Below are 15,293 nucleotides of genomic sequence, written 5' to 3' on the forward strand. Positions count from 1 at the left end.
GGGCAATGGGCTAAATAGGTAAGGGGCACTAAGAAATCTACTCCTGAAATTATTGTTGCACTATATGCTAAATAATTTGGAGGTAAATTAAAAAAAAAAAAAAAAGAATGTGACAAGGCCTTTACACACCACTCAAACGTTATTTAACATCACAGAACTCATACTGGAGAGAACACTTACCAATGTAAAGAATACGGTCAGGCCTTGAACCAGAACTCAGCCTCTTCCTGAACATCAGACAATTCACACTGGAGAGACACCTTACAAATGTAAAGAATGTGGCCAGGTCTTTAACTACCCTTCACACCTTATTCAACATCACAGAATTCGTCCTTGACAAAAAGCTTACCAATGCAATTTGTAAAGTGTTTGAAAACTGTTTGACACTTACCACATTGACCACAGAATTCATACTTGAACAAACCTTACAAATTTAAGGAATGTGAGAAAATCTTTGTGGACTGCCCACCCCTTACTTCACACTGGAGAATTTATATTGGAGAATAACAACTGAATACAAGAGAGTGTGGCAAGGACTGTAAGGAATGCTAAACCCCGACTACTGATCATAGAATGTATAGTGAGAGAGGATTTTGCAAATATAAAGAATTTGGTGATCCTGTTAATCAAAGGTCAAGATTCACTCTACAACACAAAATCCATACTGGAGAAAAAACTTAAAAATGTCAAGATGTGGTACAATTTCTAGGACTGCTGAACCCTTACTCAGCATCAGATAGTTTACACTGAGGACCAACATTATAAAGGTCATGAATGTGTCTCTCATAGAATGTGGCCTCATAGAAGGATTTTCAATGTTTTCCTTCTATTCCACCATTTGTTAGATTGTGATGAACGCTGTCATTTATCATTTTTTAAAAAGGTTTCTTAGCATTGGAGCACCTGGATGGCTCATTTGGTTGAGTGTCCAACTTCGGCTCAGGTCATGATCTCACTGCATGTGAGTTTGAGCCCCGCATCAGATTCAGCTGCTGAGCTCAGAGCCTGGAGCCTGCTTTCGATTCTGTGTCTTCCTCTCTCTCTGCCCCTAACCCACTCGCATTCTGTCTCTGTCTCTCTCAAAAATAAACGTTAAAAAAATATTTAAAAAAATAAAAACTAATAAAAAATAGAAGGTTTCTTAGCATTGACCAATGAAGGCATGTGGTCTTGGGCTTTCATGTGTGGGAGGTTTTTTATTCCAAATTCAACTTTCATTCTATGGTCTAAGAAGATTTCCTATTTCTTGGGTTCAAGATTCTTATTTCAATTAGGTAACTTATGCATTTTTAGGAATTACCTTTTTCCCTACGTTATGGGATTTCTTAGCTTATAATTATTCATAATAATCTGTTATCACACTATATACTATTTGGGGTACTGTTTTATCATTTTCTCTTCCAACCATTTTCTCTTCCAAAAACCAACTCATTTGGATTTTGAGTCTTCTCTCCTGTTTTTATTCATGTAGTTAACTCAGTGTCTATTATGCTTATTAAAAAAAAAAAAAAAAAAACCCAGAGCACCATTTTCAATGTTATTTTATTATTTGGTCTGTATTTTATTTATTTCTGATTATTCCTTGTAATTTACTACCTCTACTAAGTTTCACCTGTATTCCTTTTTCCCCCCAGTTCCTTGTGGCTTAATGTCAAGAACATAAAGTTAGGGCACCCAGGTGGCTCAGTCAGTTTACTGTCCAACTGTTGATTTCAGCTCAGGTTATGATCTCATCCTTCATGAGTTCGAGCCTTGACTCAGTCTCTGTGCTGTCAGTACAGAGCCTTCCTGGGATTCTCTGTCTCCCTCTCTCCCTCTGCCCCTCCACTGCTCTTTCTCTCCACCTCTCGCTCTCTCAAAAAGAAACACTGAAACAAAAGAAAAAATGGTGGGACAAACAAATTGATTCAAGCATTGGTAGTATAAAAATTCAAAAATAGAGTGTCTACTAGATCAGATTAGCAGAAGGAAGCAATACAAGTGATGACCAAAACAAACCAGTAACAACAAAAATAAAAAACTAAGGATTCTTGGGGTGCCTAGGTGGCTCAGTCGGTTAAGTGTCTGACTTTGACTCAGGTCATGATCTCATGGTTAGGGAGTTTGAGTCCTGCGTTGGGCTCTGTGCTGACAGCTTGGAGCCTAGAGCCTGCTCTGTTTCTGTGTCTTCCTCTCTTTCTCTGCCCCTCCCCCACTCACACTCTGTTTCTTTCTCTCCCTCAAAAATAAATAAGAACATTAAAAAATTAAAAATAAAAGTCATGACATCCTTTAAAAATTAAAAAAAAGAGAAGTAGATAATATGAATTAATGTGGTAGAAATGAAGAAATCTTCATAGATATAAAATACTAGGTAAGTCTTCCCTAAAATGGCATGGGATTGTACATTCACATTTTTTTAAGAATTACTGGAGGCTTGGGGCGCCTGGGTGGCGCAGTCGGTTAAGCGTCCGACTTCAGCCAGGTCACGATCTCGCGGTCTGTGAGTTCGAGCCCCGCGTCGGGCTCTGGGCTGATGGCTCAGAGCCTGGAGCCTGTTTCCGATTCTGTGTCTCCCTCTCTCTCTGCCCCTCCCCCGTTCATGCTCTGTCTCTCTCTGTCCCAAAAATAAATAAACGTTGAAAAAAAAAAAAATTAAAAAAAAAAAAAAAAAAAGAATTACTGGAGGCCTGAAAGTGTGTTAGTATGGAGAATTAAAGAACTAACAACTTAAAATGCAGGGTCATAAGTAGGTCATGAGGTCATAAGCCTCATGGCAACCACATATCAAACTCGTGTTCTAGATATGTGAAAGAGGAAAGGATCAAAGTATACCACTATAGAAAGACCTAAATGTGAGATAGGAAACTCAAAATCTTACAGGAGAAAATAGGCAGCAACTTCTCTGGCCTAGGCTACAGCCACTTCTTACTGAAGATTTCTCCAGAGGCAAGGGAGAAAAACAAAACAAATAAAAACAAAAATGAATTATTGGGACCTCATCAAGAATAAAAGCTTCTGCACAGTAAAGGAAACAATCAACAAAACTAAAAGGCAACCGAGGGAATAGGAGAAGATATTTGCAAATGATATATGGGATAAGGGTTAGTATCCAAAATCTGTGAAGAATTTACCAAACTGAACACCAAACAAATTACCCACTGAAGAAATGGACAGAAGACATGAATAGACATTTTGCCAAGGAAGACATCCAGATGGGTAACAGACACATGAAAAAAGTCTCAACATCCCTCATCATCAGGGAAATACAAATCAAATTCACAATGAGATGCCACCTCACACTTGTCAGAATGGCTACAATTAACAAAGTGGAAATGGCTACAATTAACACAGTGGAAAACACTATGGATGTTACTCAAAAAATGAAAAATGGAATTACCTGCAGCCCAGCAATAGCACTACTAGGAATGTATCCAAGAGATACAGGAGTGCTGATTCATAGGGGCACATGTACCCCAATGTTTCTAGCAGTGCTATTAACAATAGCCAACTTATGGAAAAAGCCCAAATGTCCATCAACTCATGAATCAAGAAGCCATGGTATGTACACACACACACACACACACACACACACACACACACACACACTGCAATACTACTCAGTGATCAAAAAGAATGAAATCTTGCTATATTATGCTAAGTGAAAGAAGTCAGTAAGAGTAAGAGAGATCATATGGTTTCCCCCATTTGGAATTTGAGAAACCCAACAGATCAAAATAGGGGAAGGGAAGGTAAAAGGAGATAAAAACGGAAGGGAGGCAAACTACAAGAGACTATATAGAACAGAGTGAGGGTTTCTGGAAGGGAGGTAGGTGGGGGGATGGGTTAAATGAGTGATGGGCATCAGGGAGGGCACTTTTTGGGATGAGCACTGGGTGTTATATGTAAGAGATGAATCACTGGATTCTATTCCTGAAATCAATACTACACTGTATGTTAACTTGAATTAAAAAAAAAATAATCAAATAAATATAAAGGGATTAAATTCCCCAATCAAAAGATATATATTGGCTGAATGGAAAGAAATAAAAGATACAACTCTACAGTACCTTCAAGAGACTCGCTTCAGCTTTGGGAACACAGTCAGACTCAAAGTGCAGGTAAGGAAAAAGACATTCCATGCAAATGGAAATAAAAGAAAACACAGTAGCTATGCTTACTTTAGACAAATAGACTTTAAGCTAAGGGCAGTATTAAGATGCAGCAAAAATGCTTATAAACTAATGGGTCACTTTCTGCAGTGTTTTTACCTATGTGGTGTCAGGAAGAATGACAGTAAGGCTTTCCCAAAATTTGTGTTTGGAAGGATATGAATAGGGTGTTTCTGTAACTCATGTAGTACTTACCACTTTTCAACCCAACACCTTTTTCCCCCCATAAATGTTGATGGTGTTTCACCACATACCTCAATTATAGCTTGAGTAAAGTTGATCAACATCTGTATGTTAAGAGTTCCCTAAATGGTTGGCTGATATTCAAAAACTTATTACTGTGATTTGAGGATTGGGGAAAAAAAGAACACTAAATGACAATTTGAGAAGGACCTATTATTTCCAGACTTTTATGTGTGTGGGAAAATATTGTTGCAAAGAAAGCTTGGTCCTTTACTGTAACCAGTAGCCAATAATTTATCAAAACCAACTTGTACAGGCTAATAAACATTCTACCATAATGTGTTTTCTAACCTCTTGCTACTGTACATTGTATATTTTATCACTCATATGTTGTTAAATTACCTTGTTATCTGGCATTTTAATCTCCAAATAAGTTAGTTGTCCTTTCAGGCAGGTTATCATTAAACTCCTCTAGGCACCTTGTGGCATAAATTTTTGAGCAGCTTTTCATTGGGCAGACATTCCAGAAAACGAGCAAATACCAAAGGTTTTATCCAATCAAGCTGTCCTTCCTTTGCTTCCACATCGTCTCTGTAAAAACCTTTCCACTATCTGCTACTAATGGAACGTGCCTAACCATTTGAATAGATCAATTAACCGGTCAGATTAAGTCTTGAAAATATGAACATATATCAGTTCATCTTTTAACACCACACAGTACCACCTTTCATTTTGAGCACCTTTCTCCCTGGCCTGGACAACTTGCCCACTCGCAACATGAGCATAAGACTCAATAGGACATCTTTCCCTGCCCCTTTCGGCCCACTTTTGCACATGCACATTAGACACCAGCGTGACTCTGCTCTCACTTGCACAGACTCCACTCTCGGCAATGGCTCCCCACAGCACTTGCGCAGATAGAGTTTCCCACCAAATGCTGCACATGCGCACAGAGGATTTCCGGAACACACCGCCCCACTCAGGAGCTAAACCTACAGTCATGTGCTCCTCCCTTTACCAGCCCGGAGTTACTGAGCACTAGCCTTGAACCTTAGCTCAACTGCCCATACACCGGAGTTCACCGTGGAGGCCAGCTGGGGCTAGAGTCTACAGACAGGACAGTCATCCCTCGGACCAGTGTTAGCACACCCAGAGTTTTCGGTCCTTTTCCCGTGTCTGCCTTCAGTATCATCAAAACTTCACACAAGCACGCAAAGAGAATGCCCATGAACCCGTCAAGCTGGGCACCTGCCACAATGAAGGGAGCCCGAGCAGATGGGGAGCAGGGACTGGCCATCCAGGAGCATCCCGTGTAATAGAAACGCTTAGGTGTCCATCAGTGCTACCACTGCAGGGGACCTTCTGACATCCTCAGATTCCTGTTTCATACTTTGGGGCTACCATTCTGGGCAAAGAGCTCAGCTGTCCCAGGATTTGCATCTGGAATAGTCCTTGTCTACATGGTGCTTGGGGAGCCTGAGAGACAATTGTCCCTTCAGGTTCTCTCGAAAAGGACCTGTTCCACCACAAAATTGACCTCTCTGGCCCCGCTGCCAGTCCCTGATCCTCCCTTCTCAGGACAGCTCAGAGAACAGAGTTCCTAGCAGCTCCACCTCCTGGATAGCCCGTTGATATCCACACTTTTCTGAGGCTCAGACTCGGATAAGGGAAAGCAAAGGACCTAGAACTTGGGGAGTCCGTTTCACCTTTCTGGTACCAACAGTGCTTCCAAGAGGACACATAGCATCCCACCTTCCATTCCTGGAATGTCCATTGATTTTCAGCACATTAAAATGGATCAAATATGCAAATGAAAATGATAGATGCATCAGATTTCCCTCAGAGGTTCTACTCCACCCTTTCTGTCTCCGATCTGCTCTCTATATTTGTGCCTCCACATCCAACATGGCCTTCGAGAGTACTGATGTTGAAAGAGAATACAAACAATCTCTACTCCCAAGAAGGCTCACCCTGGATCCAACCTTCCTAGAAAGATGAACATAGTGTACACAATCCCCAGGGTTTTACAAAGATTCATTCACACAATATACGTAAGTTTCCCAGCCCAACGTCTTGAACACGGTGCATCCTCATACACTTGCAGCATACATAAGATACTCAAGAAACATCCCTTTCGTGGATGAGTACACATGTACACCAAAGAGCTGTGCTCAACCACCGCTGCCTTAGCTTTTCCTTTCCCAACTTGCAGGGGATGTGCACACAATGTCATCTTGTTGAGAGTAGTAGTCTTCACTGGGAACAACAGGGTTTGTGTTGAGATAGGATGGCTGGACAGATGGGACTCAGGTGTGCTCTTCTGCACTCTCTAGCTTTGGGCAACTGGAGATGAAGTCTGGGGACAGCAACCTCAATGTTTGTTATAAGAACAAATTAATGATCTTCATCTAGACCTAGGCAGACATGATATCTGAGTGTGGGCCCCAGAATCTGTTTTTAATGGGAACCTCAAGGGATTTGTGTATACATGAAATTTTGACAAGTAATGCTCAAAATGCCATTCTTAGCTTTGACCCCATATTGGGATCCCCTGTATAAGTTTTTGAACTACCTTCTCTAGGGTCCCATCCCAAAAGATTCTGGCACTTAGTTCTTGATGGGGCCCACCATCAATTAGGTCTTAAATTAGTGGCCTGATTATTCCACTATGAGGTCAATGTAATTGCTGAGGCTCCCAGTACATTTAAGAATACAGAGTGCCAGGCAATGTCGAAGGCTGTATGAGGAAGGCCGTACTGTATAAGTTTTCATAGAGGATGGTCAGTTTGTCTCACATTCCTGATGTTGTGCCACACTTTGTGTGTGTCTCCAGGAGATAAGGGCACCCAAAACTGGGACAGGAATAAATTACATAGGGAGAATCTCAGTGGAGGCCCCAATGTGTACAGGTTTTCACATGTCCCCAAAAGCAAGTCAGATCCTATAGAGCCTCAGGGGACATGGGGATGCTTTTGGATTTCTTTGGTGAATGCCATGGTAGACACTGGCACAGAAGGTAAGCCTCAGGGGATGAAGCAGCATGGGAAGACCATAACAGGAATGTCCATCCATGACCACTAGAAAAATACACCTAGGCTTTCAGAATCATTCCCTTCAAGCAGAGCTTCCCAGACCACATTTTAAGATTGAGTTTTCTCCTTTGACCTTTGACCCTCACTTGTGTCATCTGCTTCATTCATTCCCACTTACTTGGGTGTGTGGTTACTCTCTCCTGTCCTTTTTTGCACAAGGTCTCTTCCCTTTTCCAAAGATCATACCCGGATCAACTCTAGAGACAGCAAGATCTATAGATAGGAAAAAAAGATACGTGACCCTTGCTGGAGAACCTACAATTTCAAATCCAGCACTGTGTTCTATAGAGAAGAGAGCACATTTCAGAAGCTAATAGAAAACTAATTCTCCCAACGCTGTTTCCTGATGGCCTCTTTAGAACACTTAGGAAGGCTTTTCAATACTCAGTTCCCTAACTCCACTTCCAAGTAGTACTGAATCAAGAATAATAAATATTGGGGCACCTGGGTATCTCAGTTGGTTAAGCGTCTGATTTCAGCTCAGGTCATGATCTCACTGTTCCTGAGTTCAAACCCCACATCAGGCTCTGCACTGACTGCGTGGAGACTGCATGGCCTTCTCTCCCTCCCAGTCTCTCTCTCTCGCCTCCACCCCCACATATACACATGCTCTCTCTCCAAAAGTAAATGAATAAACTTAAAAAAATAAGATTTAACCAAAGAATAAAGAATGTATATCAGATTTTAAGATGGTGACAATATCCTATGCCATTTAGTTTCTAGAATTATCACTAATTCACAGTGAGGGTAACAGAGAACCTCAAAGAAGGGGAAAGTTTAAGATACAACATCATGAATAGTTCATTCCTTACACAAACAAATGCCTAATTATTTCCCTGAAATGATATCATTTGGCATTTGTGCCAAGTTGTATTATAGAATTTTAAGACCTATGAACATATACTAGTTATAAGATACTTGTTACTTTTTTTTTTTTCAGCAAAAGTTAATAATGAAGAAAACATCTGCTACACTATGCAAAATAAAATTGAAATTTAATAGATTAAGGACTGAAAGAGCAGACCTAGGCCGGCTGACTAGTGACTATGTCCCTGACATGGCCGCAGAAAGAAGTTCCTGCTCAAACCTCAGACCACGCCTCCTCCTCCCCTTGAGTAACTTACGTTTTCTAAGAAAGCAGGCTACCAATTGATGCATTCTTCCAAAGTCTGAGGTGCGAGGAAGGGGAGTGTGAGAGGTGTGGAAAGTGTGAGTAGAAGAGGGAGGGCTTCTCTCAGGTAGGGGCCAGAGGCAGGAGCCCTCAACCCTGTCCAGGCTTAGAATGACCTGGGAGCATTTTACCCCTCCCAAAACCAATTAATCAGAGTCTCTGGGGATGGTGTTTGGTGCTGGGTATTTATATAGCACAGCAAGGCTGACAGCCAATGGTTAATAGGTGACCAGTGAGAAACGTTCTGTATACACTGAGGCCAAACTTGTTAAACAACCTCAGACACAGTGGTTCTTAAACTTCAGGTGCATCAGAATCTCCCGGAAGACTTGTTCAAACACAGATTGCTGAGCCCCACCCCCAGAGTTTCTGATTCAGTAGGTCTGTGACCACCAGGCCCAACATTTGCATTTTTAACAAGTTCCAGGTGACTCTGAGAATTGCTTTCTGGGACCACACTTTGGCAGCCAATCGGCTGAGTCCACGACCCTTCACCAGCCAATCAGCTAAGGCCATGGTCCCTATAAAACCTTTGTGCTTTTTGAAACTTGCTCTCTCTCTCTCTCAGGTATCTCACCGCTGCATCAGTGCAGGTAGGAGATTGAGCTCGAGCTAGCTTGAATAAAGGCTATTTGCTTTTGCATCAGACTCGGCTCCCTGGTGGTCTTTGGGGATCATGAATTCTGGGCATAACAAGGACCAATATAAAACCTTTATTTGCAAAGACTAGGATCTCTAGTAAACAAAAGAAAGAGACTTCATTTTCTGGGGGAATCTGTCAGAGAGACCCTGATCCATGTGAACAATGTTAACATCAGCTGTAGTGAGACAAATTGATATCAGGGGCTTCATGCATGTAGATGGACTCATCATTGATGTGATAGAGTTTGCAAAGGAAGACAAAACAGCAACGAAATCATACTAGGATATGAATCATGAAAATATAGAAGATTTTTGTAAATTTCAAGTCACAGATTCTTCCCATGTCCTCTAGTCTTTAATGCCTTCTAAATAGTAAGTCTTTGAAACAATCTAGACAGCACAGCTCTTTTTCAGAACATCGACTTATTTGGGCCCCAAAGCTAGTTGATTTGCCTTTCATGTTTTGTGTGTGTGTGTGTGTGTGTGTGTGTGTGTGTTTTAAGTTTATTTATTTTGAGCAAGAGTGAATGGGGGCAGGGGAGAAAGGTAGAGAATATGCCAGACAGGCTCTTCTGACAGTGAGCAGCCTGACACAGGGCTCACTCAAACCGTGGGATAATGACCTGAGCTGATATCAAGATTGCATTGCTTAACTGACTGAGCCACCTGGACACCCTGGTTGTTCAGGTTCTTAATCAGTTTACATAGAACTCGTGCCACACACACAACATGAATATATAATCTCGTCCTTTACTAGGGTCCTCAAACCTGACATATCTCCCATGAGAAACGTGGGTAGCAACACATTCCCATAATGATCTGTCACCGAAGTGTTATTTTCAATAATCTGCAGGTCATGAATTCATGGCAGGAATTCCTCAAGCTGTGAAAGCCTGGTTGTAGAGAATGGAGAGAAGACTCTAGGATCTAACACAGGAATGTCCTAAGGAGCTGAATTTTACTATCATGAAAGGGATAAATACTAGTCCAAACATATTTATTAGGCAGACCCAGGTAGAGAAGTAAATGTTTGCAACCTCTAAAAACATGGCATTTCATTAAGTAATGAGGACACAGCTTCTGAGCTGAGTCCTGACCAAATTTACCTCAGAAACAGCCATTTCTTCCTCTCCTTTCTCCTCTTGAGTGCTTTCTGGTGTGATGTTATATGAAGAAATCACGTCTGGGGGCGCCTGGGTGGCACAGTCGGTTAAGCGTCCGACTTCAGCCAGGTCATGATCTCGCGGTCTGTGAGTTCGAGCCCCGCGTCAGGCTCTGGAATGATGGCTCAGAGCCTGGAGCCTGTTTCCGATTCTGTGTCTCCCTCTCTCTCTGCCCCTCCCCTGTTCATGCTCTGTCTCTCTCTGTCCCAAAAATAAATAAACGTTGAAAAAAAAAAAAAAAGAAATCACGTCTGTAGGACTTTCAAGGCCTCAGACAGCCTCTTCACCTGTTCTTATCACCTCAAAAGCATAAGAATCTTGAAATTCAGAAAACGCCGCCTTCTCCTTGACTTTGTCACAGGAAAGATTCAGGAAAACTGAGCTCCTGTGTGGACATTTACCTGTGAGTTTCTCCTAACGGGTTTCAGATGTCCTCCCCTCTCACAGACAGCCACACATCATGCCATAGCTCAGGGAACATGGGCTGCACTGACCTGCCCCTTCCAAGTCCACGCCAAACAGACTATCATCATCTCTTCTACTGAAAGACAAATGCGGGGCGCCTGGGTGGCTCAGTCGGTTGAGCGTCCAACTTCAGCTCAGGTCATGATCTCACGGTCCGTGAGTTCGAGCCCCGCGTCGGGCTCTGGGCTGATGGCCCAGAGCCTGGAGCCTGCTTCCGATTCTGTGCCTCCCTCTCTGCTCCTCCCCCGTTCATGCTCTGTCTCTCTTTGTCTCAAAAATAAATAAACCGGGGCGCCTGGGTGGCGCAGTCGGTTAAGCGTCCGACTTCAGCCTGGTCACGATCTCGCGGTCTGTGAGTTGGAGCCCCGCGTCGGGCTCTGGGCTGATGGCTCAGAGCCTGGAGCCTGCTTCCGATTCTGTGTCTCCCTCTCTCTCTGACCCTCCCCCGTTCATGCTCTGTCTCTCTCTGTCTCAAAAATAAATAAAAACATTAAAAAAAAAATTTTTTTTTTAAATAAATAAATAAACGTTAAAAAAAAAATTTGAAAGGCGAATGCAACCCTCCCAAGTAGTTTGCGAATCCTCGTGCTTCACCCTGCTCTCACCTGAGAATCTCCTGGAGCTCATAGTTAAAGCAGCACCGGTGCTCTCACCCTGATCAACAGACAGACTCTGGCAGAGGGCAGAGGTGATGCTGGTTCCTAAAACTCGCCAAGGGATGTTTATTGTAAATCCAGGCTGATAAGCAGTTCTGTGCTTTGAAGTTTTCATGTGCATATAAATCATGTGGTCTCCAGGGCCCATAAAAGAAACGGTGATTTTGTAAGTTTGGAATGGGGTCTATGAATTGGCTGGAATCTTTCACCAGTTCCTTGTTAGCGCAGATGATGTTCCCCGAGAACCATAATTAGTACCACCTCACGAGCGAATGCAGGCACAGCACACTTGAGCCCCCCATCGCCACCATCTGACTCAACACAAACAACTCTTGCTTAGTTTCCAGGGAAGAGTTTACCACTTACTTTCTTCTTTTGTGAGTTTACTGTTGGTTCCCAGCAAAGACCACCATCACCATCCTTCAGAACAACATTTTACATTGCACTAGGTCACTTTCAGATTTCCAAATAGTTGTTCTACCATTTGATTTGAGCTTTTGCTGACAGAAACATACTGCTTTAGTAAAGTACTGGACTTAAAAGGAAGGTTTTCCAAAATGGTTTATATCCTTCACCAGTTTGGGCAGTGAGATTCTCATTACACACAGTTGTCTCAATTTGGGTATGGCCTTCCTGATACTGTTGATAAACTTCACTCTTCCCATCATTGTCCTGGTTTATCATTCAGTGTAAATTCTCAAGGGCACTAGGTTTATATCTACTCATTGACATGTGTTGACAAGAAGCTTCTATGTACGATGTTGTCAAAAAGCTCAGGGTGCCATGGGAAGTTACAGCTGAAAGATATCAAATAACAGAGAGGTAAAATTCCACTTATTACTCTCACAGAATGTGCTGACATCTAATCTACATCCCTAAAATCACTCAGAGAATGTCAGCAATGTGGCTGAGAAGGAATCATGAGAACATCATTCCTCCATAGACACATAAACTTGCACATGACGCACTGACCACATAGCAAAATAGATAATGCTATAGTATTGTGCCATAGCACAAATCACTTTCTTCTACCTCAAATACTCAGGTCAAATACCATATGAACCCAAAATTATCAGCAAGAAGGAAATTCGAACACAAAACAGAAATGAACAAAGTAGGATACAGCAAAACTAGGAAAATATAAAGAATAGAAACACTGGTTTTCAGAACAAATGAACAAAACTGACAAACCTTTAACTAAATCAGGAAGGAAAGGGAGAAAGAAGACAACTACAATCAAAGTGAAGACTTGAAGGCAGGCACAGTATAACTGATACCATAGAGATAAATATATTGCAAGAGGTGACAGTAGAGAATTACATGCCAAGATAGATATTGAAAGATGAGAATAAATTTCAGAAATATAGAACCTATCTGGACCCCCTTGTGAAGAAATATTTTTAAAAATCTCCACTGATCTACATATACTAGGTAGATGATAAAAAATTAATTAAAATCAAAAAACTTCCCAAAAAGGAAAATATTTATCCAGATGAATGAACTGGATAATCCATACAAACATTGAATAAGAAAATTGTTCAAATCTCCTCAAACATTTCCAAGGAGTAAGAGAAGGGAGATTAAGAACACACTCTCTGTGACACCAACATTAATAGGTTATCAAAACATAGGAAGACATTGTAAGTAGAGATGAAGAAAATAATTAAAAAGAGAGTATTTTAAACCATAAGCAAGTGGGAATTCTTCCTGAAATTCAAGGGTGTTTCAGCACATGGATAACCATCTGTTTAAAACTGCACATTAAACAATGAAGATCAGGGGCGCCTGGGTGGCGCAGTCGGTTAAGCGTCCGACTTCAGCCAGGTCACGATCTCTCGGTCCGTGAGTTCGAGCCCCGCGTCAGGCTCTGGGCTGATGGCTCAGAGCCTGGAGCCTGTGTCCGATTCTGTGTCTCCCTCTCTCTCTGCCCCGCCCCCGTTCATGATCTGTCTCTCTCTGTCCCAAAAATAAATAAACGTTGAAAAAAAAATTTAAAAAATAAATAAATAAACAATTAAGATCAAAATGACATATTAAGTGATGCAAAACAGGAAGTGAGCTTATTGGACATAATTTTATGGTTAGAAATACTCAATAAAGCAGGAATGGAAGGAAACAACCACGACCTGATAAAGGCCATTTATGTACGGAAAGCTGAAATCTCACATATTCCATAATAAAATAAATCTCACATATTCCATAATAAAAGACTAAAAGCTTCTCCCATATGAACAGAAACAAGGTAATGAAGTCACGTCACCATTTCAATTCAACACAGCAATGAATAGTCTGTTCAGAACAACTGGGCAAGAAAAAAATAGATTAAAGGCATAGTAGGTGGAAAAGATAAAACAAAATGATCTCTGTTCACAGATGACATCATCTATAGAAATCCTGATGTGAAATAAATTTAAAACATGCTGGGTGGAAGGATGATATAGAATCTCCACTCCCACCAGTCAATATCCTTACAACAGAAAGGTGAGCCCTTCCTTAACCGGTGGAAACAGATGTGATATGGGCTTGGAGGGGCCAAGGAGTATTCTTGAGATGTTTGGGTGCAAAAAGCAGTTTTTAATAAAGCATGTAGTCTCCTGGGCAGGAAGACCTACACAGTCATTTTGAGAGGACATTGACTATATACTTTTTATCTGGGGAGTAAAGACAAAGTTTCTAGAGGAATTTTCATACATTAAAGAAAATGAATAGGATCTTGCAAGTCTGGCTATTGTCAAGGCAAAGGGTCTCTTTACCTCTAAAAAAGCATTAAATTAAGGCACTTGGGAATTCCCAGAGGAATGTCATTCTCTGTAAGTCTCAAGAATATATCAGTTGTGCTTCAAGTTGAAGGAAAGTTAACTAGAGAAAGCATGAGTGGGGAATAGCAGAGAGGAGAGAGGAAAAATACCAAGCAAGGTCCACAATGTAAGCCCGGGAGCCCAACGGGGCTGAAACTCATGAACCACAAGGTCATGACCTGAACCAAAGTTGGCAGCTAGCCAGTTGAGACACCCAGGTGCCCTGATTTTGACTTAGTTCAGACTCCATGTGATTCTAAACAGTATTTTTTTTTTCTGTGCAATTCTTATTTAATTCAACAAAATATCCTCCAGTTTCTATGAGCTACACCCAGGCTTCTCTATGATGGACCACTTTGGCAGGAAGATTAGAGTTAATAAGCAATCAAAATTAAGCGATTTCATGAAAAATGTTTACTTTTCCCCACTCTCTAAAAATAATATACATAGAAAAGCTGCCCAGGATGAGAGCAATCACCATACATGACCACATTAGGATAGAAGCTAGGTATGGTCGACAGGGAGGAACCCACTAAGGACTATGTGAACAAAGGTTTCTGTCCTATTGTCTCAGAGTGGCCCAGAAAATAATTGCTTACCAAATATTTACTTTTTCATCTTCCTGTGAATTACATTCTTTCCCTTGGACCCCAGACTTCTGATTCTTCCCTCCTCCTCTTCCTTCTTCTCCTCCTCATCTCCTCTTCAAAGACATATATACCTTCCTTTTCCTTTCTTTGCAATTTTCTTGTGTTTGTGGAGTCTCCATACATATACTATTAAATTTTATTTTCTCCTGTTTACCTCATGCTACTTGATTCTTGGTCAACAGTGAGAACTTCCCATGAGGTTCCAATTCATGCTTTTGTATATTCTTCCAAACCATATTTAGCTCTTTTATGCAATCCATGTTTTGAAAGAAAAGTAAACAGAAAGGCAGGACACAGCATCTATATTCTGGGGGAAATATGG

Source organism: Leopardus geoffroyi, chromosome E2 (assembly GCF_018350155.1).
Source record: "Leopardus geoffroyi isolate Oge1 chromosome E2, O.geoffroyi_Oge1_pat1.0, whole genome shotgun sequence".
Taxonomy (NCBI): Eukaryota; Metazoa; Chordata; class Mammalia; order Carnivora; family Felidae; genus Leopardus; species Leopardus geoffroyi.